Here is a 24,041-nt window from a genome sequence, read left to right as displayed (position 1 = left end):
CGATTAGGTGGAGACAGAGCTCTATATTGAGGACCACCAGAGGAGACAGAGTAAGGAGGGAGCTTTCCTCTTCCCTCTTCTGATATCCTGGGGGTCTCCTGTTGGCTAAACCCAACCCAGAGCCAGAGGGTACTGGCGCTACTTGTTAAGTGGATCAGCTTCCAGAAGCACAGAACTGGGTGGAAAAGTAGTAGATGGACATTTTAGGGGCACCTTGAGATTTTTTCTGAATTCCAACCCTCTGCCACTTGCTCTCTTCCACCCTACCTCCACCCCAGACACACCACAAACACGCACATCTCTCTTACTCTTAAGTTTCTTCTGGGATTCTAATCAGTTTTCTGACTAGAGCACAATCATTAATTGTGAAATTGGAGTACACTTGTACCTATTTCTATGGTGTTTGATTCTACAATACCCTAGGATGGGTTTGGATGCCTTGATACATCCCAAGTTTTATTATGATTAAAAAGATTCAAAGCACATGCATTAACTGCTGGTAGAATTAAACTTTTTATTTTAAAAATATGTTTTATAATTGGACACAGAAGGAAAAATACAGTAGGGGAAATTTAAAACTTTGATGAAATACATTTAGTTTTGGTTTAAAAACGAACAAGGCAAGCATTGAATTTTAGCCACCTGATCTGAAAGGTTTTGGCTTTCTACTGCTGGATATATTAAAACTTTGAAGACACAGAAGTACTATTCAGTAAACTGCTTCTTTCAGCAGCTCTTGTGATGTCCTTGTGCACTGGAAGCCTTCGTTTTCCTTTCAGACAGGAGCAGGAAAATCCCCAAATTAATCACTCTCTGTGTGACATCCAGATGGCTAAGCTAAATTTTTAAAATGATTTGATGTTTTAAAAATATTTAACTTTTCATTTGATTTAGGTTCCGAGAATCAAAGGTTCTAATAACTCAGTGGTCAACTTGGCTCACAAGTCTATAGAAAAAGAAATATGCAAAAGCTGATTGTATACGTTATTTTGTAAAGGGTGGTGCCAGTAAGATGAGCCCAAGCTGTGTAGATGGTAAACTCATTTTCCACTCCCATTTTTCTGGAGTCTGGCTGAAAACCAAGAACTGGTCCCAAGTTGAAGTCTAATTGAAGCCCCACGGGGAAAAGAAAACTCTTTCCCTTTTCTATTTATGGTCATCAGCCATAAATATTAATTAATTTATTAATTATAAATTAATAAATAAAAACTTAATATGTATTTTGCTTTACGGTCAAGGAAAGAAGTCACTTTGAACTTCTCATAAGTTTTCAAGAACCAGAACAAGATAAAGCTTTTGTTTGATTACTTTCTGCCATGCGTCAGTTTTGGGCACAGGGCCATTCATATACTCATGTGCTACTGGGCTAGGTGAATACACTGAGTGCGACCCATTTTGTTAACCTAGCAGGGGCTGTAGGCATGAGGGAGGCAGCCTCATAGTCCTGAGTTTGCTGACATAATTCTGCTCAGGAGATCAGATGCATAAACAGATTCGCGGTATGTGCAAAGAAAGTGAGAGAGTCTCCGGAGAAGAGAGGAGTACTGTGGAAAATTACAAGGAGAAGAAGGATCCTATCATTCTGTCTGGAGAGAGCAAAAATGCTGCTGGCCTTGAAGGATCAAAGTGGCATACTGTCAGCACTCATGAATTTCAGTGATTTCTGTATCTGACCTGAATTATTAAGCCTCAGTTTCCTCATCTATAAAATGGTGATATCATCATCCATATTATAGTTTTTGAGATTAAATTACAGAATTCATCATAAACAGTAAAATACTCTAAAGCTATCACTTGTTATTATTGTTGTTATCAAGTGACATTTGTTGAATATTCATATATGTGTGCTGCTCACTGTTCTGGCTCATCTGTAAGCTTTATTTTCCAGGAGTTTGTTCTAAAAGAAGGTTTACTATTATTGAGGGTGATTTATTTGACCAGTGTCATACAATAAGGGTTTTATATGTGGAAGTCTATCAGATCTCCCAGATGCAATAGAGAGTCATTTATTATAGTGGAGAGAAGTTGTATCTGGGACAGGATATCCAAAAGGTGAAGTCCTCTTCTTTAGGGAAGAACCAGGCAGTGTATTGGTGAAGTATGTTAATGTGAAATGTCTAAAGGTTTGGTTTTGAGATGAATATAGACCTTGGAAATTGAGACTCTGATTTTTAAGCAAAAAATATATATATACCAATATTTAAAAAAACAGAATGTCTTAGAGACTTTGAGATTTATTTACTTGGCCTGAAAAGAAGGAGACATATAAACTTCATCCTGGGCATGTTGATGAAAATATAGTAAATCAAGCTGGAGAACTGGGAGGCTGAAACAAGGTTGTTAGGGTTGTCTGAGGGAAGATGTGCAGGTTTGAAAGTGTGTATTCCTGAGAAGCCATGTTTTAATGCTGATCCAATCTTGTGGGAACAGCCATTTCTTTTAATCTTGATTCAGTACTGTAGGTTGGGATCTTTTGATTAGATTTTCTCCAGGGAGGTTTGACACACTCAGTTGTGGGTATAAACTTTTGATTACATGAAGATGTGACTCCACCCATTCCAGGTTGCTCTTGATTCGCTTACTAATCCTTTAAAAGAAGAAACATTTTGGAGAGAGTTCAGAGCAGACAGAGCCTAGAGAAATGTGAAGCCTCATTGCCAATAGAAACTTCACAGCAGAGCTGACACAGATATGGATACGTGGAGAACAGAGACATGGATGTTTGGAGATACTTGGAGTCCAGTAGACATTGCCATGAGATATTAAGCAAGCCAGAACCTGGAGAGAGCCAAGGGAAGGCAAGAGATGAAAGCCAACCCTGGAGAAGCAAAGTGAGCAACCCTGAAAGGAGCAGAGGCTGAAGGCATCAGAGCCCAGGAGCAAGGGACCAGCAGATGCCAGCCACATGACTATCCAGCAACAGAGGTGTTTCTGACTCATCGGCATTCACAAAGGTGTTCCTGACTCATCGGCCTTCCTTTAATTAAGGTCTCTTTTGCTGGAAGCCTTAGTTTGGACACTTTCACTTCCTTAGAACTGTAAACTTGTAACTTATTAAATTCCCTTTTTAAGAGCCATTCTAGTTCTGGTATATTGCATTCCTGCAGCTTACAAACTAACACAGAAGGGCTATAAAATTTTGGAATTAGGTTTAAAAAATACATGCTACACTTTGATTTGGAGATCCTAGTTTGAATTCATTCCCAAATAGGCTGCATCCATGTGTTCCAGCACCACTATCTCCTGAACACAACTGGATTGTTCTTTGGAATGAATTTAAGAGGTAGTTTATGAACCAATCCAAGAAAATGACCTCACAGTCATACTCTCTCTCTTTTCTTTAATAGGCTTTGTTTTTTAGAATAGATTTAGATTCACAGAAAAATTGAGGAGATAGTAAGTACAGAGAGTTCTTATATACTTCTTTGCCCTGTTTCCATCATTATTAATATCTTACATCAATGTGGTACATTTGTTACAATCAACAAACCAATGTTGATACATTATTATTAGCGTAAGCCCATAATTTATTTAAGTTTCCTTTATTTTTACATGGGACAAAAACTGTACCTTTTTCACCCACCACTCCTTTTTGCCATCACAATCATCAACTGTTGCCTAATACATAGTGGCTACTCAACAGATGATTTGTTAAATAAATAAGTAAGTCTCTGCTTGTCCTTAAGTTGTTTTACTATAGGAGCAGAATGGGGTCCGTGTACAAATAGCACGTACACTACAGCTTTAGAATTTGGGAGCAGATAGTGTGTTTGGGTTGTGGCCCGAACCTTTGAATTGCTACTTTGAATATCCTTTCTTCCATGGAGCTCTCACCATTCAAACATAGATTCGGCAGAATACTAGTTAGATTGAGTCCTGCTTGCTCCACTCTCTCATCTTTGTATGAATCAATTTTTTTTTTCTTTTTCAAAGCAATTTTTAGCTGATGCTCATGAAAAGCAATGTCCTTAGAACTGTGCCGCTAATTAAAGAAATTCCTTTCTAAGAAGGTGCATTTCTTGACCAAAGCTGTGTCACACAAGCCTTTGGGCCCTCTGCTGGAAAAGTAGAATCAAGTCTCAAATAATGCCTTTTTAATTATATCCTCTAGTATTATAGATGTAGGACAAAACTGTATCATACCTCTGTGAATGTAAAATATTTTGTACCTGCTTTATGATACGTAGTAGTGACCATTGTATATCAGACCTGTTTTTAATGATGTTATTCTAGAAATTTTTTTCTTTCCAGATGATGATTGAGAAGCTAATAAAAGAAGCTAATGGTGCCAGGTACCATAATAGTAATAGAACTTGCTGTTTTCTGGGATTTTTGGTTTTTTTTCTTTACCTTTTTTTTTTTAATGGAGTGTGCTGGATGTCTCTAAAATTTTGTTCAGATGACTGCAGAACCTGGAAAAGCTGTTGCTGCGCTATTGATGCATAATATACTGCTATTGGTCTTTTTATATAAATATATATATACATATATATATAATTTGAATTTTTGGAAACTTTAGCTGTGCTGTCAACTTTGGAAAAAGTATCCCAGTTGTACCGTGTTGAGTTGACATTGTACAGAAATTAACAGCCATATTGGTCTAGAAACGTTGAACTTAATTTTTTTCCATTTGTACAGGGGTAACACACTATATTAAATATGTAAGGTCTTATCTACATGGGTTTGATTACAGAAACTAATAAAGTATTCTCTAAATAATGAAAATAAAAAGAATTTTGGGGCAGATAGGACTGAGTTTGAATGAATCCTGACACTGCCATTTACTAAACATACTGTGCTGATTTGAAACTGTTAGGTACCCCCGGGAAATGCTGTGTTCTTTTAATCCATTCTTATGGGTGGGACTTTTGGTTTAGGTTATTTCCATGGAAATGTGACCTTCAAAGTGGGTCTTAATTCTTTATTGGAGCCCTTATGAGAATAAAAATCAGAGATGTTTAGAGAGACCTGAAAAAGAAATGCCCCAGGGAGTGTCTTCTGCAATGAGTGATACTTAATCTAATCCCCTTTGGCTGATTACAAATGGAATCAGCTGTGGATGCAGCTGACATGCTCATGATCTAATTCTATGAAATGTCCTCATTGCAACAGACAGGCCAGAACTTGCCCAACCAGACAAACAGGTACCACAACTTGGCCAAGTTCACTCATGAGCCTGACCATGACAGAACGTATAGCAGTGTCTTTTTGGGAAAGATGATCATCAAATATAAATGGAAAGATAATCATCAAATATAGATGGTCCTCCTCCAAGAGAGGAGGACATGGGAGATAATAAAGCTATAATCCCGTAATTTGTAGATATTTAAAACTTTATTCTAAAAAAAAAGTTTGAACTAGAAAAAAGTAGAAAGAAGAATTCAATGAATATCCATATAACCCCCATTTAATTTCAGTAGTTATTAATATTCTTCCCTATTTGTTTCATATATGCCTATAAATACTATGTTTTTGCTGAACCTTTAATTATAGATGGTAATAGATGAAATTGTTGGTAGCACAATATTATGAATGTGATTAATGACATAGAATTGTATACATGAAAGTAGTTAAAATGGGAAATTTTGTGTTGTATGTATATTACCACAATAAAATAAAAAATTGTATATTTATAGTTAAATTATGTTAAAATGCAAAGGTTATAAATGAAATAAGTTATAGATATGACATTTTACCCCTAAATACTTTAGTTTACATCTCCAAAAAATAAGAAAGCTGTCTTACCAAAACATATTACCATTATCACACCCAACAAAATTAACAGTACTTCCTAAATATCATTTAATATCAGTCCATAGTCAACTCTCCAAAATTCACCCCCCCTCCAAATTTTTAGTCTTTAAAAAAAAAACAAAAACAGAATCCAGGTGAATGACCATGTATTGCATTGCATTTGGTTGAATATATTTGCTAAGAAGATTATGATGCTCACCCTCACCCCATTCCCATCTACCACTGATATAATTAAAAATAAAACAATTGTGAATTATAAAAGAAGTGTAAAGAAGTCTAGTTAGGGCAGGCCACGGTGGCTCAGCAGGTAAGAGTGCTTGCCTGCCATGCCCAAGGACCCGGGTTCGATTCCCGGTGCCTGCCCATGTTAAAAAAAAAAAGAAAAGTCTAGTTAGATTCAGATTTTTCCGCCACCAGGATGACGTTTATGCTTAGTTTTGAAATGTCAGGTTTGCACATTTTTTATAATTTAACATATGCTTACTTTCCTTGAATAATCCAGCGGTAGACTCACAGAATTTAATAGAAATCCTATGAGACATTGTTTTCAGTTGAGCCAAATACCTGGTGTATCTGGATCTGAAACCACATTCTTTTTTTTTAATGCAATTTTTTTTTAGATATATTCATGCAGCATACAATCCATCCAAAGTATATAATCAATGGCTCACAGTATCTTCACATAGTTCATCACCACATTCATTTTTTTTTTTAATCATCATGTAGCTGAAACCACATTCTTAATACTACCCTGTGGACACTGCAGAAGTGATTTTTGCCTTTATAGTATATATATGTATATAAGCCCTCTGGACACTGAGTTCCAACCTTTGAATGAAATTTCACAGTATTTCTAAAAGGCAAAAGTCAGTACTGTGGGTTGGAATCATGATATGATTATTTCAAATCTGTGTCTTAGTTTGCCAGGGCTGGTATGACAAATACCACACAGTAGTTGGCTTGAACTATAGGATTTTATTGTCTCATGGTTTGGGGGGCTAGAAATCCAAAATCAAGTTCTTCATTGGCCATATATTCTCCCAGAGTCTGTAGCATTCTAGTACTGACTTGCCACAGTCCTTGGGGTTCTTTGGTTTGTATCTTTGCCTCTGTCATGCGGTGATCTGTCTCCATGGTCTTCTCCTGTGGCTTTCTTTTAGTGCATGCACCCAGGTTTCCTCTGACTTTCAAGGAACCTCCATCCTTTGGATTAAGACCTATCCTGATTCAATTTGACTCACCTTCAAAGATCTTATTCACAGATGAGTCCACATCTTAATTAATAATTACGTCTTTAAAGGTCCTGTTAATACACAGGTTCACACCTATAGGAATGTGGATTAAGACTTGAACATGTCTTTTGTGGGGGACACATTTCAGTTCCCAACAACCTGTGATGGGAAAGGCTTACCGGGGAAGTGAGAAAGGATTTGGAAAGCAGAGGATGCAGGACCCTTATTAGTCCTATCTTAAACAGGATTGTCCTGTTCGTTCCATGGCATAGTTGGGCTCCTTCTCTGTGAATGGGTTTCCTTATGTCACAGATACTTAGTGCTGGGTAAGTGTCTGGAATTGCTGTGGGCATCGTAGTGGGTAAAAAGTGACTACCTGCTGGGGCCACATTTCCAAAATCAAGAAATATAACCTGGCATTTCTTGCAACAACACAGAAGGGAAAGAGTTTTGGGGACTGTTTTCTTGCGTATGTGCACCCTCTAATTGTTTTTTCCTAATGATCTCATTATGTTTTGGAAATGGAACTCCTCAGAGGATCATTAATTTCCACCTCACTTGCAGGTACACAGTGCTGCTATAATTGATGCCATTTAGCTTTGCTATTGAACCCAGCGCTTTCCGCCTCTGCTATAAGAAAAACTTTTCCACCGTGTTTCAACTTTCATGTGGTTCTGTTGACCACTTGGAAGATACTCCAGCTCTGTTTTTTTTCTTCTGTCCTTAATTTGGTTTGCCTTTTATTGTATTCCAACTGAGTGGTTTCTCTTTCTTATAAGGAAAAGGAACCTAAGAAAAACAGTGCTTGTGATGGTGACTGCTTGTTAAGGATAATTGCTATTTTATGTTAATTTACATGTTAAATTGAGTAGATAGGGGATTTCTAAATTCACCAACCTGTTATCTCCCAAGTCTGGTCTTTTTAAGTATATTTGTTGCTTAAAGAAGCAGCCATGTAGGGTGGAAATGTCCAAATTAGATGCTTTTGGGTACAGTTTTGTGTGTGTGTATGTGTGTGTAAAGTATTTAAAAATTTTATTTTCATCATAATGAGCCACTATAGAATACTTTGAAATTATACGAAAACAAAAAGAAGAAACCCAGAGGTTACTAGCATTAACATTCTGTAAATTTATGTCTAGTCAATTTGGTCTGCATGTTACATGTCTTTAAATGGTCATAATTTCACTATAACCATCTAGAACTCGGCTTTTCCCAGGTGTGGTTCCCAGAACAGCAGCATTGGAATCTCTTGGCAACTTGTTAGAAATGCGGAATCTTGGGTTCCACCCCACACATACTCAGTAGTAATCAAAGTTTAACGAAGTTATATGAATTGGTCAGCATGAATTGTGAAGTATTCCTAGATTCCAGGGAGAGCAAAAAAGTAAATGAATCCCTTCCTTTAAGGACCTGTATTGGGTTTAAGGACAGAAAACTATGCTTGGCACTGTATGTAATATTAGGAGGTACACTGGTATCACAAAAGAACCACACCCCTAAGTCTGAATATCTGCTTTGGAGCTCTTTCACCTTGGGCAAGTTATTTCACCTATCTTCACATCCATTTCTTCTTTAAAATGGAGCTGAAATAATATAAATGACTTCACAGAAGTACAGTGAATTTTAAATGGGATAACACAGCAAAATACCAGACCCACAGGTACAGTGGGTGCAGAATCCTGGCTGGGAAAGATATTTTAAAAGAGCTTTGTAAGCATCATGGGTGGAACTATTGAGGAAGAACAGAAAAAAGAGAGGTCATTTCTACCTGGAATGGCCATGGGAAACCTTGTGGTCATTATAGCTGTGAGGATGCAGATGAGGAAGAGAAGGTGTGAAAAATGGACCATTTGCAAGAGAGAAGTGAAAGAGAAGCTAAAATTTTGAGCCTGGATAGACTAAGAAAAGAGGCATTAGAAACAAGGGACCATGTTTAGTGGGGTGAATTCTGCTTCAGATACATCAAGTTGAATTCAGTTGCATTTCAGGCACATCCCCAAAAACTGTAGGTCTGGGGATGCATGTTTGCTTACCGTAAGTATTAGAAGCAAGCCCCCTTGCTCAGGACTTGGCCAGAGTTGAATATCAGGTTCTTTAACCTTCCTTTTTTGAATTGAGTTGAAATACTCATCCTTTCCTGGTCAGGGTGTTCGGTTAATATGAATGTTGAAAAGGGTCTTCCTACTCATTGGAGATGTCCACACATTCATAGATTTCTCACCAGGGTGAAAATAAGGGCAGAAGCTTTTGAACTCAGACCCACCTCTTCTTCAAAATGGGTAGAGAACTGCACTTTTCTGTTGCTAGTTCTCACCCATTGTCATCCTTTACCTTGGGTTTTCTTTTCTTTCTCTGTATTCTTCTGCCCAACTTAGGGCCATTAATTTTTTCAGCAGAGAAACAGAACTGGCAGATAATTTTAGAAACCTGTACTAAATGCTCTAAAGCCATCGACTGTTTTCCTATTTTAATCAGTTTCCTTTCATTCATATGCTCCTTTATGTTCTCTCTTTATACTGGTTGGTCATAGCCTGTAAGCATCCAGGATTACTGGTGTTTATAGGTTAGGACTAGTCCACCATATAAAATGTTAATTTTTTTGCCAGATTTGCTTTCTCTCTCTCTCTCTCTGTGTCTCTCTTTCTCTCTCTTACACACACACACACACACACACACACACACACATACACTTAAATTTTTTAAGCCAGTTGTAGAGATTATGACCCTTTGCCCCTAAATACGTGAGCATGTGTATTCTCCTACATAACTATAATATCATTATTACTAGGAAATAATAGTCCATACTCAGATTTCCCAAATTATACCATAATCAATTATACTAAGTTTGGTTAGCATCACTTGGTTAAGGAGTCCTCCAGGGCTCCTAGGTACCTTTCTCCTAGATAAATAATAAGTAGTAATTGGTGAGGTGATACTCTGAGTCTGTGTGAGTATCCCTTCCCCCAAATCCTTTCCCTAATAGCTTTTGCTCTCATTGATGATGTATTGGTTTGTTAAGGTTGTTGGAATGCAACATACCAGAAATGGAATGGCTTTTAGAAAGGAAATTTATTACATTACAAATTTACAGTTCTAAGGCCATAAAAATGTCCAAACTAAGGCATCCAGAGAAAGATACCTTGACTCAAGAATGGTTGATGTCTCTCACATGTGAAGGTCTGAGGCTGGCATCTATTGATCCTTTCCCAGTTCCGTTGCTTCCAGCTTCTGATGCCAGTGGTTTCCTCTTTAAGCATCTGTGGGTCCTCACTTAGCTCCTGTGGGACATAACACTGGCTTCTGGCTTGCTTAGCATCTCATGAGAAGGCCCATGGTGATGTCTGCTGGGCTCTGCATCTCCAAAGTCCGTGTCTAGGCATCTGCTTTATTGGCTCTGTTGGCTCTGAAGCAACTGTTCTTCCATCGTCTGCATCTGAGGTTTCTCCAAAATGTTCTACCTTTTAAAGGACTCTAGTAATCAAGGCTCACCCTGAATGGGCAGAGTCATGTCTCCATCTAATCAAAAGGTCACACCCACAGTTGGGCGTGTCACACCTCCATGGAAGTAATCCAGTTAAAATTTCCACCCTAAATAGTAATTCTGGCCCCACCAGATTGGATCAGGATTAGAACATGGCTTTTCTGAGGTACATAATAGTTTCACAGTGGCATAGATAATATTTGAGTCAATATAAAGTATTTTCATTGATCATTGCAAAATGGAATTTTCTATTTCTACTCTTCCTTTCACGTTTATTAGCTTTCTTTTTTTTTTTAATATAAGAGCTTCCTCCAACCCCCTTTTTCGTAGTCAGTCACTATGAATTTGTTGTTTGCATTTTTATTCAATGTGTTAAAATTCATCAGTATCATTCTTTCTGTTCAAACTGTCCTACATTTGGTCAGTGGGAACTCTTTCAAGGCAGCTCATATGTCCTTTTGGCAAATGTGTATTAATATTTGAATACTTCCTTGCTTTCTGACATAGTAAGATATTCTAGGCCAATTTTGCACTTATCCTTGCCCCAGACCTGAAATGAGCCATTTCTCCATTGAGTGAAGATATTTAGAGATCAGGGTCTGGGTACTAAGGCTCTTATTATAAAATGTTTATAATCCAGTGAAAGTTAAAAGTCATGAATCATTTGTTTAGGCTATCCCCCCCACCCCCCATACTCTCTACTAAGATTATTCCCATCATTACAATAGGAATTTAGATGTTGGAAAGAAAGGACTGATGAGAGGGGGTGGCTATCCAAAGTGAAGATTTTGGGCTTTGTCTTAGAGGTGGCATGAGAATGCAAAAAAGAAAGTGAAGTGGTACCAAGGACCAATTTTGATTACACTGAAACTTGGCCAAGGAAGTGACTAGAGAGCCTGAGAAGATAATATCTGCTTGTTTTCCAGGTAGCCTCTAAAAATTGGTTGCCCTTTTTTATATCCAGTAGTGGTAAGAGAGAATGTATTCCCCCAAGCAATACGTATGCTAATCCTTAAAGCAATTTAAGAAATATAGTTTTAATACTAGGAGATTCTTATTGCTTTGTATTTTCAGAGTCAGCATGAGGTATGTATAGATGGGTGTACATTTCACAGAAATTCATGGTTTTTCTTAAATAATCATAATTGAAAATAGTATCTGAATGTACTTGCTGATTATATTATTTATTTGCTAGTTATTAAAGGTGATTATGTACAACTTATGAAACACAGAAGCTAAGAATTTCAGAATTATTTCCCAGAGTAATCGGTGTTTGTTTGATATTATAGTAATTTCTGAGGGTGATCTTAACTAATTTTTCTGGAACTCACAGAAGTCTCTCTTCTGTGATCTCTTTTTGTATGTAATAGCATAATTAAAATGCCCATTGTGCCTTTACTACTCTTTAAAATAATACACAAAGCCAGTGCCTTTCTGTATTTTCTTTTGATAGCCTGTGAAAATACTTAAATTATGAAATCAAATTTGAAACATAAGGGTTTTGTTTTTTTTTCATCTGTGTTAGCATTTTTGCAAGTCAAAATAAAATGAAACAAGAACAAAGACATTTATACTTGGTACAGCAGGGATATAGTTATTCAGATCTGTACACCTAATGTTACAGGTATTTTCCTAATTTTATGAAACAAAACCATACATTAATCCTCACACATTCTTGACAATGGAGAGTCATTTTCAAGTAGCTGTGCTATGCCCAGTAGTACCTGAGTAAACTGTATACCAGGAAGAGTAAACTGAAAATGGAAAGTGACACATAATTTAAATGTGCTGCCCGTCAGGGACAGGCCAGTGAACTTGGGTGTGTGGGGGCTGAGCTGTCTCAGATTGCCCTTGGACTCCTGTGTACCCTCAATTTTCAATTCTTATATCATAGTGTGGGATTAAAAGCTAAGCACATTCATGGCTAAGGGTTCACTGTCTTTGCCAAATATATTATTTTCAAACTCAAGATATTTTTGTTGTTCTTGGGAAAATTTTAATATACCTTTCTTTTGGATATAAAAAAGATGACTCTTCTTACTTTCTTTTTAAAACTTCCCAAGTGAGGCATTTATCCCCATGCCCAACTCTCTCTCTCCTTTTATTTGTTTAACCTTGATCTTATTTGAAAGGAGCTTTATACAGAACATAATTTCTTTATTCATAATGAAATTTCTTTCAGACATTAAGAAAACTAGGATACAGTTATACAATTGAAAATCTTCTGTCATCTGGATTTTACTAATCCATGACTAGGATATCATGACTGTTTTAGCCAGTAAAAGCAAATTATGTTTTAGCCTCTGTTGTGGGTTTATATACCTGTAAACAGCCCTGTTGGGATAGTATTTGCCCTTGAAGGGTGAGGTTGAAAATATTTTACAGGATATTTCCTCATGTGACTGGACCTCTTAATACATGTAATTGATGAGAAAGCTGATACTCCTTGTTCCTGGACTTGCTTCATTCTGCTGGCTGGATTCACTTGTGAAGTGATTGAAGTGGAGGCAAAAAGAGGGTTTTCTCACTAAACACTATAGTGCTTTTTTTTTTTTTTTTTTCCACATGGACAGGCATCGGGAATTGAACCTGGGTCTCCGGCATGGCAGGTGGGAACTCTGCTACTGAGCCACTGTGGCCTGCCCTAGTGCTATTTTTGAAAAATCTTTTTCTTGAAAAATCTTCACACGGGTACATTCCATTCATAGTATACAGTGGCTCATAATGTCATCACATAGTTGTGTATTCATCACCATGACCATTTTTAGAACACTTGCATCATTCTGGAAAACAAATAAAAAGAAGGAACGCATACATCCCATACCCCGTACCCCTCCCTCTCAATGTCCACTAGTATTTCAATCTGCCCATTTTTCTTTTTTACCCGTTATGCCCTGCTGTTATTTATTTATTTTTTGTCCTTATTTTTTTACTCATCTGCCCATACCCTGGATAAAAGGAGCATCAGACACAAGGTTTTCACAATCACATGCTCACATCATAAAGTGTATGAAGTTATATAATCATCTTCAAGAATCAAGGCTACTGGAACGCAGTTCAACAGTTTTAGGTTTTAGTGTTATTTTTATATAACATTTTTCTAAATTATAATAATATTTGTGATTATTGTAGAAAATTTGAGTACCACAGGAAAATACAAAGAAAAGAAAAAATACTCTTAATTCTTCTATGTAAATTTTAGCAGCCATCCATGTGTTGATGATTTTCCTCCCAGTCTTTTTTCAGGATATAGATACTTTTAAACAAAATTTGGGCCCTGTTGTATGAATTTTATAGCCTCCTTTCCCCGATTAACACTGTTTATGGACATTTTCCCATTTTATTAATTCTCCTGCTGATTAAAAAAATATCCATTCCTGTATATTTTTATATTTTAAAAATTATTTAAAATATTTATAATAAAAAACTTTTATACATATTTTTGGGCTATATGTTTAGGGTAAATTCAGGAGGCTTTTCTCAGTTTGTTGGTTTTAAGGCATGAAAAAATAATTCACTCTATTTTGTTCTTTTTAGTGTTCATGCTTAAAACCATCTTGTCTGTAAGATCTTATCTTTATAACACCATCATCTTGGTCTGTACAAAATGGTGGGTTAACACGCCATTTATTTAATAGTATTAGGCAACTTTGCGAATAAATCTGTTATGTATCTGAAATCGATCCTTAAGTGTTCATACTTAATGTGTGCTTAATTGTAAACATTGTGATTGAAAATATTTCTAAATGTATTTCATATGTAATATCTTCCTAAACAAAATGAAAAATTAGAAAATCACAATATAGCCTCTTCTGGATAATTCACATAATGAACACTAGCTTTTATACGGTCAATTTTGCTATAATGCTTTATGTATGGGTTCCTAAAAGTCACTTTACTGTGGAAAATTATGCAATAAAAAACATAGCACTTATGGGAAAAATGGGGTCAAGGATATAACTCTCAAAAAACTTCATTAGCAAAACAATAAAAAGAAAAAAAGGAACTGAATAATAATTGTAGCAAAATTTTACACATTTTAAATACTTAGAAGATACATAAGTAGTAAAATAAATATGGTACTTTGCCTTGAAAAAAGACATGAAATTTGCTTGTGGAGTGGGGCTTGGAATGAGTTGCAGCTTGTGTTATATGAAGAGGTGGAAGGAGGGTTATCTGAAATTTAAAGTGTTTCTTGTGATAAAATCACGCATAAATGCATAAGCAAACGCGATTATGTTATGTTCAGATTGTTCTCTGATGTATCAGTGTTGGAACAAAGGCCAGCATTATAGCAGAGGGGGAGGTGTGGATGCAGTGTGGTAATGCAGTGATGTTCTGGGCTAACTGAAGCGTGATATTTTGTCATAAGTACAGTTAATATATGTAAAGCACTTAGAGGAGAATTTGGCTCTATAAGTGTTGGCAATAATAACATCAATAATAATAAAAGATGCTTATTGGTATTTGTGGAATTCCATCTGATATTTAGTCACGAATTGCTGTAGCAATGCTTCCCGCCTCCCTCTGAGTGACTGATTTCTCAATTTCTTTTTGCTTGTAAATGAGTTTTTCGCGCTTAGAATTACATATACGGTAAGGCCCAGAATGAAAGAGCCTGAGGAGTACACAGGCTTAAGGTTTGGATTACCTGTGGCATCTGTTTTATCTATTCAAAGTATTTTATCTTATTAATGAGTTTTTATCTGTATAGTCATTTGTAGGATTGTTGGACAAGTAACTTACTTTTTTTTTTGTATGCTGTATGGCAGGGTCACGTTTATTGTTTTTCTATGTGAGTATCCTGTTATTGCAGCACCATTTATTGAATTTTTGTTTGTTTTGCTTTTTTGTTTGTTTTTTTGGAAAGTGCATGGACCAAGAGTTGAATCCAAGTCTCCTGTATGGCAGGCGAGAATTCTACCACTGAACTAACCCTTGCACCCCTGTAGCTTATCTTTTAAGTGAGTGGCTAGCATGCTAAATGTTCAGATTTTGTTTATTATTTTTAAAAAATGAACGTCCAAAAGTTAAGTATGCTTAAAATTATATCTGGAGAGTATTTAAAAGTTGTTGATAACTATGTGATGATATTGTGAGCCATTGATTATGCACCATGTATAGAAAGTATGAGTGAGGATTTTTCTCGAAAAAAAAAAAGTTCTTGATAATTTTAAGTTGTTCACTTCTGTTTACAACCACTTCTGTGCTTGTGAAATGAGCTCATCTTTGGAAGGTGGGGCTGGCAAGTGCAATTTAGGAAGACCTTCCTTCCCATGTCACAGTATAATTAGAAACCCAGATCCTCCCTCAGTTCCTTTTTATGACTCCCTGAGAGAGACAGTTTAAACATGAACGGTTGCCAAGAAGCCTTGCTAGTTCCTGCTTCAGGAGCTTTAATAAGACAACAGATCAAAATACCTTCTAGATTTAGAAAGCCTTGTTGATATTTTATGAAAGAAAAATAGCTCACATATCTCATTATTTAGGTATTCCAATGGAATCTTTATTTTAATTATGCATAGGTACTTTAAACAGCCATGGGGTGTTTTGATTTTTAATTTCTAATCTGTGAATTTAAAATTTTTGTCTCTACACAATTTCTAGATATCTTTGGGTTGCCTGAATTCCTTGCTTGATTGCTATTAATTAAAAAACTTTGTGGGAGAAAAGGGAGCTTGCCTCTAAGCTTTGTACCAAAGAGCTGGGAAAAGTAAGTAAATTTCTAACTTACTTAAAAATATATTATTATACTTCTTGCAAAAAGTTAACAGGTCTGTTGTGCCTTTTCTACTTTCGTTCATTCCTTAATTAGTAAGTTTTATATATTCTTATGGATTTGAAACTTGGAAGGGAGACTAGGTAGACCTCTATTAAAAAGCTTTCCAGGAAATTAGAATGACCTTCTACATTCTGCCATTTCTTCGGGGTTTCATAAAGTCCTCAAGGTTGTATAAAACCTTTATCACATTTGCAATGGATGAACTAAACTTCAAAGGCATAAAAATACAATGTAATGTGATGTGACAGAAAAGTGACTCCAGTTTTCTGAATTTCTGGTATTTTATTCTTCAGGATATTTTGGAATGCTATTTGGTTTAGAACTTTTAAAATAAGAATGGAATTCACTTGGTTTTTTCCTTGTCTGGAAAGGAAAACAAGATGTGGAATTGCTTGTTCATTAAATCCCTCATGTAGTTGGGCTTGGAAGCATAAAGCCTCTGGTTTTATTGTTTCACACCTTTTTTGATGTACTCTAAGATTTTCTAATTGGACTACTGTATGAATGTTTTTCCTGTTTTTTAGAGAAAAGAAATGTTGGTGCTAAAAAGTTCCATTTTAATCCCTGATCTTTTAGAAGGCGTGAAATGGACCTTAAAGATAATAAAGTTCGTCTCCTTTTTTGTAGATACTGCTTGGAAGTGTGAGTGACCAAATGCCTGCAAGAATATAAGCAAAACAAAACACACACACAAAATTTTCTTTCTGGCAGGCTCCAAAAACAGTATTATTGACCATTGGAACTGTTTTCCCATTAAATGAGTAGATTAGCTTTTTGAACTTTCTGTGCCCTGTGTCTTGCAGTTCCTCTCCATTTCTGACAGTACAAATGAGCTAGTTGAATCATGTTTTAAGCAAAGTAAGGCCAAAAAACTTTTGCTGTAGAAATTCCATAGAAGCATTATATAGTAAGATCAGATTTTATAGATTGCATTGTTATTTTATGTTCACTATAAATTTAATTATAATTAAATTGCATATTATTTTGTGATAATTATAATGAAGTAAGGGTCTTTAATTGCCAAACTTATTTTGAGATTAAAGAAAACATTCATATGCACTGAAAGGGCACATATATGTGTATATGTCTGTACATGTATACATATATGTGTATGAATACAAAATAATACAACTTCTGAGGTCTTCTTTAAAATATAAACCCATTGAAAGCAAGGACTTTGAAACTTTTCTCCAAAAACAATTTTTTTTTATTATAGCAAATAATTGCAGTAGTAAAATACTATTGTCAGTAGAATTACAAAAAAGAAAAAAAAATTGTATAGGAATTTATGTGGCTGAATTTTGTAATCTTGAAATCACATATTAATCTTCAAATAAAGAAAACCTTAAGTGGTGTAGTCGTTACTACATCTTGGAAGGTAAAGAGGATTATCCTCCCATAGAAGTCAAATGAGGAAGGCAAAAGATTAATTCTTTGGGTTTCAGGATCCAAATATTTACAGTGCTATTTAGAGTGGAAATATAACTCAGCCCCAGAAAGTAGCCTTAGTTAAACTGCCTTTCAAATAATTTAACATTTCTTTAAAATTTAATGTAGTCTCTGATGAAATATTTTTCTTCCATTATACTAAAATATTTCCATTTGGCATACCTTGTACATTGTTATAAAAGTTGTTTTCTCATTTTGCAGAGGTAAGACATCTGCAGGACTTTTGTTTGTAACACTAAGCCAAAGACAGCCCCTTTGTTAGCAGGGGTATTATGGCAAAAAGATTTCTGCTTACTAAAATTGTTATCATAACTGGATATTTTTAGGCATGAAAGAATGCTCATAATTCACCCTTAAGTTAAAAGAAAGAAGCAGGCTTTAATATAGAAGCATGTTCCACATTAATCTAGTTTTTAAGGACAATTGTATAGAAATTATGAAAGGATTTGGGGGCGGGTTTCCTTTCTAAAATTTACAAAAGTCATGAGAGAATGTTTCTGACAGAACTTTGAAAACTGCAAGAGTGTTAGTGGTTTCTTTTGGGAAAGGCAAGTACACAGTTTTAGGGGAAAGTTCAGAATCCCTAGCAACCTTTACACTTCTTTTTAACTGCCTTTTGCTTTTTATTTTTGTCTTACTCAAAAAGCGTTTTCAAGGTCTCCCTCATTTCAAGCGCTTCATTTAATTATTTGAGGTAGATTTCTGGAAACTTGAGTCTGTAATATTGATAAAATGTAAATGTACCATTGGAAAATTCACTATGAATTGTTTTAAAAAAAGTGGAAAATAACTTCTATTTTAAAAATCCTATTTAATGTATTTGTATGTTCACTTTTAGTATTCATACTAAGAGTAATGTATGCAACTTGCCTTTTCCACTTCATTTCCATACCAGTAAATATTTACTCACAATATCAGTTTTAAGTGAAAGTGAAAGAATTGGAGCTCAGCTTTTTGTTTTATTTGAAGTCATCATAGCTTTTAGTTAGAACTGTAAACATGTTGTATAGGTTTTTCAACTGAGAGCAGAGACTGGAGTAGAATTTGCCTTCAATAAACCCTACAATGTTTACTGTAACCAGACATATTCTGAATAGGAGGTTTGTGGGACTGAATATCTGTTCCATGTTCTAAGTGTCACTGGATGACAGGTATTGTGTATAAAGCTTTGTGTCTTCTTTGGTACATTATCAGAGTGTAGGTAACACGTTCCTCCTACCTACCTGTCTTCCTCAGTATTTCTGTGTCTAAGGGATGGTTCTATCTATACATTTCTCCCTCCCAGGAAACTCTAAATATCTGGTATGAAGTGGTGGGTACAGAAGGAACATTTGATAGATATTGGAGTATGATTTATTGATGAAAAAAATTACAGTCTAAATCAATTGGAGATGCCAAATATTTTACATACCTTTACATCCTTTCTAATTTTTAAGTTCATTTATTAAACCAACGTTTATTGAGCACCTACTATGTGCCAGGTACTGTGTTTAGAGCTCATTATTCAAAGAGCAATGAGCCATGTCCTTATTTTCAAGGAACTTAATTTGAATTTCAAATTCAGATCCAAAAAACTATTTAGTCAGCATGTGCCATGTGACCAGCAGTGGGCTGGATGTTCTTAGGTGAGGTAACTAAAATTTAGTAATGATCTTTATGCTACCTTATGCTCCCAAAATAAGTTATAAATAGAATTTTCTGATCTTTTAACTTTTTTCTCCCTTTTTTTTCTTAAACGTTTGGTACCTTCTGTTACTGATTAAGTTAAATTAGTACATGGAAAAAAGTCAATAAATATCAAACATTTATTTGATAAACTTAGAGCAGTGATTCTATAAACTTATATACATATATATTTTTATATTTGCAAACCTGTATACATATAATATAGTCGTAATTTCCCCTAGTGGAATAGTTCTTTGGTCACATGAATGAATGTTAAATATATCAAAATTTTATGGTGTTCTGCCCTTAGGGTAGCTATGCTATTTGAATATATTTGGAAGCCATAGCATTAAGTTACTTGATCTTTACAGTAGTTCTGGGGGTTGGGATTATTGAAATTTGAGGATAAAGCAGCTTGCCTCTATTGACCCAGTTAGACAGTGTTTGAGACAGAATTCCAATTTGAAATCATCCAACTATAAAGCCCATGCAATATCCTTTTTTTTTTTTTTTTGGTACCATTCCTTGATTTCCCTGAACTGATAGGGAAGGCCGACTCATAAATGCCATGGCTGTTTTGAGGAAAGGGTCATTTCAACAGAGGAATCAGGAAGTGTGTCTGCTGCATTGAAGAACTGGCACCAAAATAAGTCTAGAGGCTGAGTTGGAAGTTAGAGAGGAAGGGGAAGAATTTCCTGCAATTAGGGTGGTAGGAAAAGCATATGCCAAGGCACGGAGGGATAGAAGCCCATGTTATACTCAGAGAGTGGCAAAGATGCCATGTGGCTAGGGTACATGGCAAATTGGAGCACACGGTAGTTGCTGAGATTGAAAGGGTGACTGGTGTCAGGGAGAAGGCACGTGTGTGCCACATTGGAGACTTGGGGTTTCTAAGCAGTCAGTAGCCATTTAGAGTTTTAGAGTAGGGGAAATGAGATGATCAGATGGGAGTTTTATAAAATCAGTTGGGAAAGAGAAAACTGGAGGCAGAAACCTCCGGACTACTGGCTGAGATTGTGCAGACTATTCAGTGCACAAGGGGATGGGGGACTGATAAACCCTGCCTGGGAAGAGCCCCTCTTATAATTTGTACTGTAATATGCTCTCCTTTCCTTTTAATGGCTTATAAACTAATAGAAGGGGTTAGAAAACTAAAGAAATAACAGTGGACCTGAGGTCTAAGAGTCCAGAGGTAGACGTGGTGATCCATTTATTAACTGTGTGATACTGGCATGTTTTCCATCCTCTCAAGCCGAGTTCCTCATCGTTAAAGGAAAATCAGTGATTAAGATCTAGTAGGGCCCCAGACAGACCAGTTGAGGAGTGCTGGAAAGAGAAGGAGCTTGTGAATCAGGGAGAAATGATGGGTCTGGGGCTGGAAACTTTGCTAGTGATTATTTCATCCTGAGTGTGTGCTGGGAACTGTGCTAAGAGCTTTACATGTTTTATCATATTTAATCCTTATACCAGCCTTGAGAGGTAGTTGATTGGACCCATAAGATTTTGAAACTGAAGCCCAGGAAGGTTAAATAATTTGTCTAATGTTACGCAGGTAGGGAGTGGCATAGTCAAGACTTGAACTCAGGGCTGTTTGACACTAAAGTTTATGCTTTTAACCACTGTGCAATGCTTAGAAATTTTCTTTTCTAAATGTTAAATCTGTCGGCTAACACATTCTGATTTTATCTTTTATTCTCTCTAACTTGAACTAGATTGTAGTTATGTTTTATATATAACTTAAGATCCTAAGGGCTGGGGTTGGGTCTCACGAATTTATTTATTTTTTTGTCTTCCTTAGTTCTTTGCTTAATAAAATATATGCTGATAGGATGAATAATCTTTTAAGATTCCTTATATCTCCTAAATTTCTTTAATTCTTTATGATGTATGTAAACTTCAGTTGCAGTTATAGTGAAGTAGATCTTAAGAAATAGCTCATTGAGATTTTAGTTTGATGTCCAGATTGATCACTAAAGTTCTAGGAAATTCCCATTTGCCATTTTTTCTGAAAAATAATTTATGACTTGCAAGCCCTTTTTGAGGTGGTAAAGCTGAGCTTGCTACTTCATTGCTCTGAAAGGTATAAAACACAAATGTCTTAAATAATATTTTAATATCCATTAAAAAAGATTACACTGTAACTTTTTTTAATGTAATAAGACCTCAGATTATATACCCATGTGGAGCCCTTGTGATGGTCGCTCTTGTTTAGTCTCTGCTAACCCGAGGTTCAGGGCACGCAATTATCTAAGACTGTGAGGAGAGACTGCAAAGCTTTGCATGCTGACCCTTCTACTTCTAACTCTATGGCCTTCAGCAAAAAATGAGGGTAGGTAAAAAAAAAAAAAGCAGATTGTGATAATTGATTTGTGTACTTGGTTCACTGGGAATTAAGGGGGAAAAAGCCCGTATTCTAGATGGGAGCTAGTTTTTTCAGGTCCTCTTTAAAGAAGGCGGAAATTGTGAGCTTGTGACAGGGAATGTGATGCTTCAATATGAAAGCCACCTATATCCCAGGATGGCCTTTGCTGTTTTTAAACCAGAGCCCACTTTCTCTTATAACTACCACATCTGCTTTTGTGAACTGTAAGGAGATAGTTTAGGCTTTGCTTCATTCTCTGTATGCCTGAGTTGGGTAGATGGCTTTTAAGTAAATGGAAAGCGTTACTCAAAATCAACATTGCCTCTGGGCTTTAGGAAACTCTGGGGTTTCTTTCATCTTCCAGGAGAGTAGCACAAGTGAGCTGTGAGAAAGTAAATGCAACCTTAGGGAAAGTTCATAACTCGTTTCTGCCACTGTTTGGAAAAGAGCAAGGTGAGGACCTCTAAATAGCTCGCATAACCTTGATAGAAGGATACAGGTATGCTGGAAATATAACATAAGGGAGTTTTTTTTTTTTTCCCATTGGCCACTGCCTCGCCTGAAGGGGAAACAGAATAACAGCAGAATGACTCTTTTAGAGCATCCCTATTCAGCAAAAACACAAACTTTTGCCTGCCACAGAGTTCATTTTATTTCATAAGTATAAAGTTACCTGAAGATCCATGATGTTTTTCCCTTTTGAGGTTTTATATCTCAGATTGCTGGAAGAGAAAGCACAGTGGGTTGAAAACACTGTTCAGACTAAATTTTATTCCTGTGGTCTGTGGCTGCTTAGTTTTATACTTTAAAGTGAAGGCCTTCTTTAAGCAAACAGGACCTGTACATTCTTAACAGTGAAAAACAGGAGCTATCGTTAAATGCTGAGCATAAAAACCATTTCCAGGGTTGCCTTCCCATTTTGTGATTCCTATAAAAAAGCTTCAGTCTACTGTACTGGTAATCCTCTAATTTTCTTGATACCTTGTTCGGAAAAATAAAGTCAGATTGTATACCTTTTCCTTTTACTTGTGAACTTATTATTTTCCTGTACTTAAAACCTGCTGTTAAACTCTTCCTTTGATATTCAGTAGCAGATATCTCCAGTTGTGTAATATAACACTTCATGCATATTTGTTGTTTAAATAAAGATCAGCTTTGTGCGAATTAGATTTGTTGGTTACATTTTGATCTGGAGGCACATCTTTCATTCATTCAATAAACATTTTTGGTTTGCTTGTTTCTATATGGCCCTTTACAAAAATTGTTTTCAAATCTCACAAATTTTCACAAAACCTTGCTATCTCTATGTTATAGATAAGTCAAATAAGGCTATAATGATTAGAACTACTTTATAGATAGGAAAAATAAGCTATATAGAGTGATTAGAAAACTAGCACAGGATCACATTGCTACAGAGTGGCTGAGGATTTGACCTGGGTTTTTTGGCTGACCCTAAAGCTGTTACTAGAGTGGGGCTGTCTTTTTTTTTTAATTTATTTTTTATTAATTAAAAAATTGACAACAAACAAACAAAACAATAAGATATCATTCCATTCTACATATATAATCAGTAATTCTTAATATCATCACATAGTTGCATATTCACCATTTCTTAGAACGTTTGCATCGATTTAGAAAAAGAAATAAAATGACAACAGAAAAAGAAATAAAACGATAATAGAGAAAAAAAGGTTATACATACCATACGCCTTACCCCTCGCTTTCATTTACCACTAGCATTTCAAACTAAATTTATTTTAACGTTTGTTCCCCCTATTATTTATTTTTATTCCATATGTTCTACTCTTTTGTTGATATGGTAGATAAAAGGAGCATCAGACACAAGGTTTTCACACTCACACAGTCACAATGTGAAAGCTATATCATTATACAATCATCATCAAGAAACATGGCTGCTGGAACACAGCTCTACATTTTCAGGCAGTTTCCTCCAGCCTCTCCACTACATCTTGAACAACAAGGTGATATCTACTTAATGCGTTAGAATAACCTCCAGGATAACCTCTCAACTCTGTTTGGAATCTCTCAGCCATTGCCACTTTGTCTCATTTCACTCTTCCCCCTTTTGGTCGAGAAAGTTCTTTCAGTCCCTTGATGTTAAATCTCAGTTCATTCTAGGGATTTTCTCAGTCCCTTGACGCTGAGTCTCAGCTCATTCCAGGATCTCTGTCCCACATTGCCAGGAAGGTCCACACCCCTGGGAATCATGTCCCACGCAGAGAGGCAGAGGGTGGTGAGACTGCTCGTCATGTTGGCTGGAGGGAGAGGCCACATCTGAACAACAAAAGAGGC

General features: G+C 36.0%; 1 protein-coding gene across 18 annotated transcripts in view; it reads left to right on the top strand.

Annotated features, from left to right (window-relative positions):
• Window positions 1-24,041, top strand: part of APBB2 (amyloid beta precursor protein binding family B member 2) — a 452,510-nt gene that overhangs the window by 104,845 nt on the left and 323,624 nt on the right. For 3 of the 18 annotated variants that reach the window (XM_077136705.1, XM_077136704.1, XM_077136702.1), the window contains exon 3: window positions 16,078-16,183. The exons of the other annotated variants lie outside the window; for them this stretch is intronic. The gene's annotated coding sequence lies outside the window, so the exon portion shown is untranslated. The remainder of the gene's footprint in view (window positions 1-16,077; window positions 16,184-24,041) is intronic. 18 annotated transcript variants of the gene reach the window in all.

Source organism: Tamandua tetradactyla, chromosome 19 (assembly GCF_023851605.1).
Source record: "Tamandua tetradactyla isolate mTamTet1 chromosome 19, mTamTet1.pri, whole genome shotgun sequence".
In the NCBI taxonomy this organism is placed as follows: Eukaryota; Metazoa; Chordata; class Mammalia; order Pilosa; family Myrmecophagidae; genus Tamandua; species Tamandua tetradactyla.
This window is presented reverse-complemented; position numbering and strand designations above follow the sequence as displayed.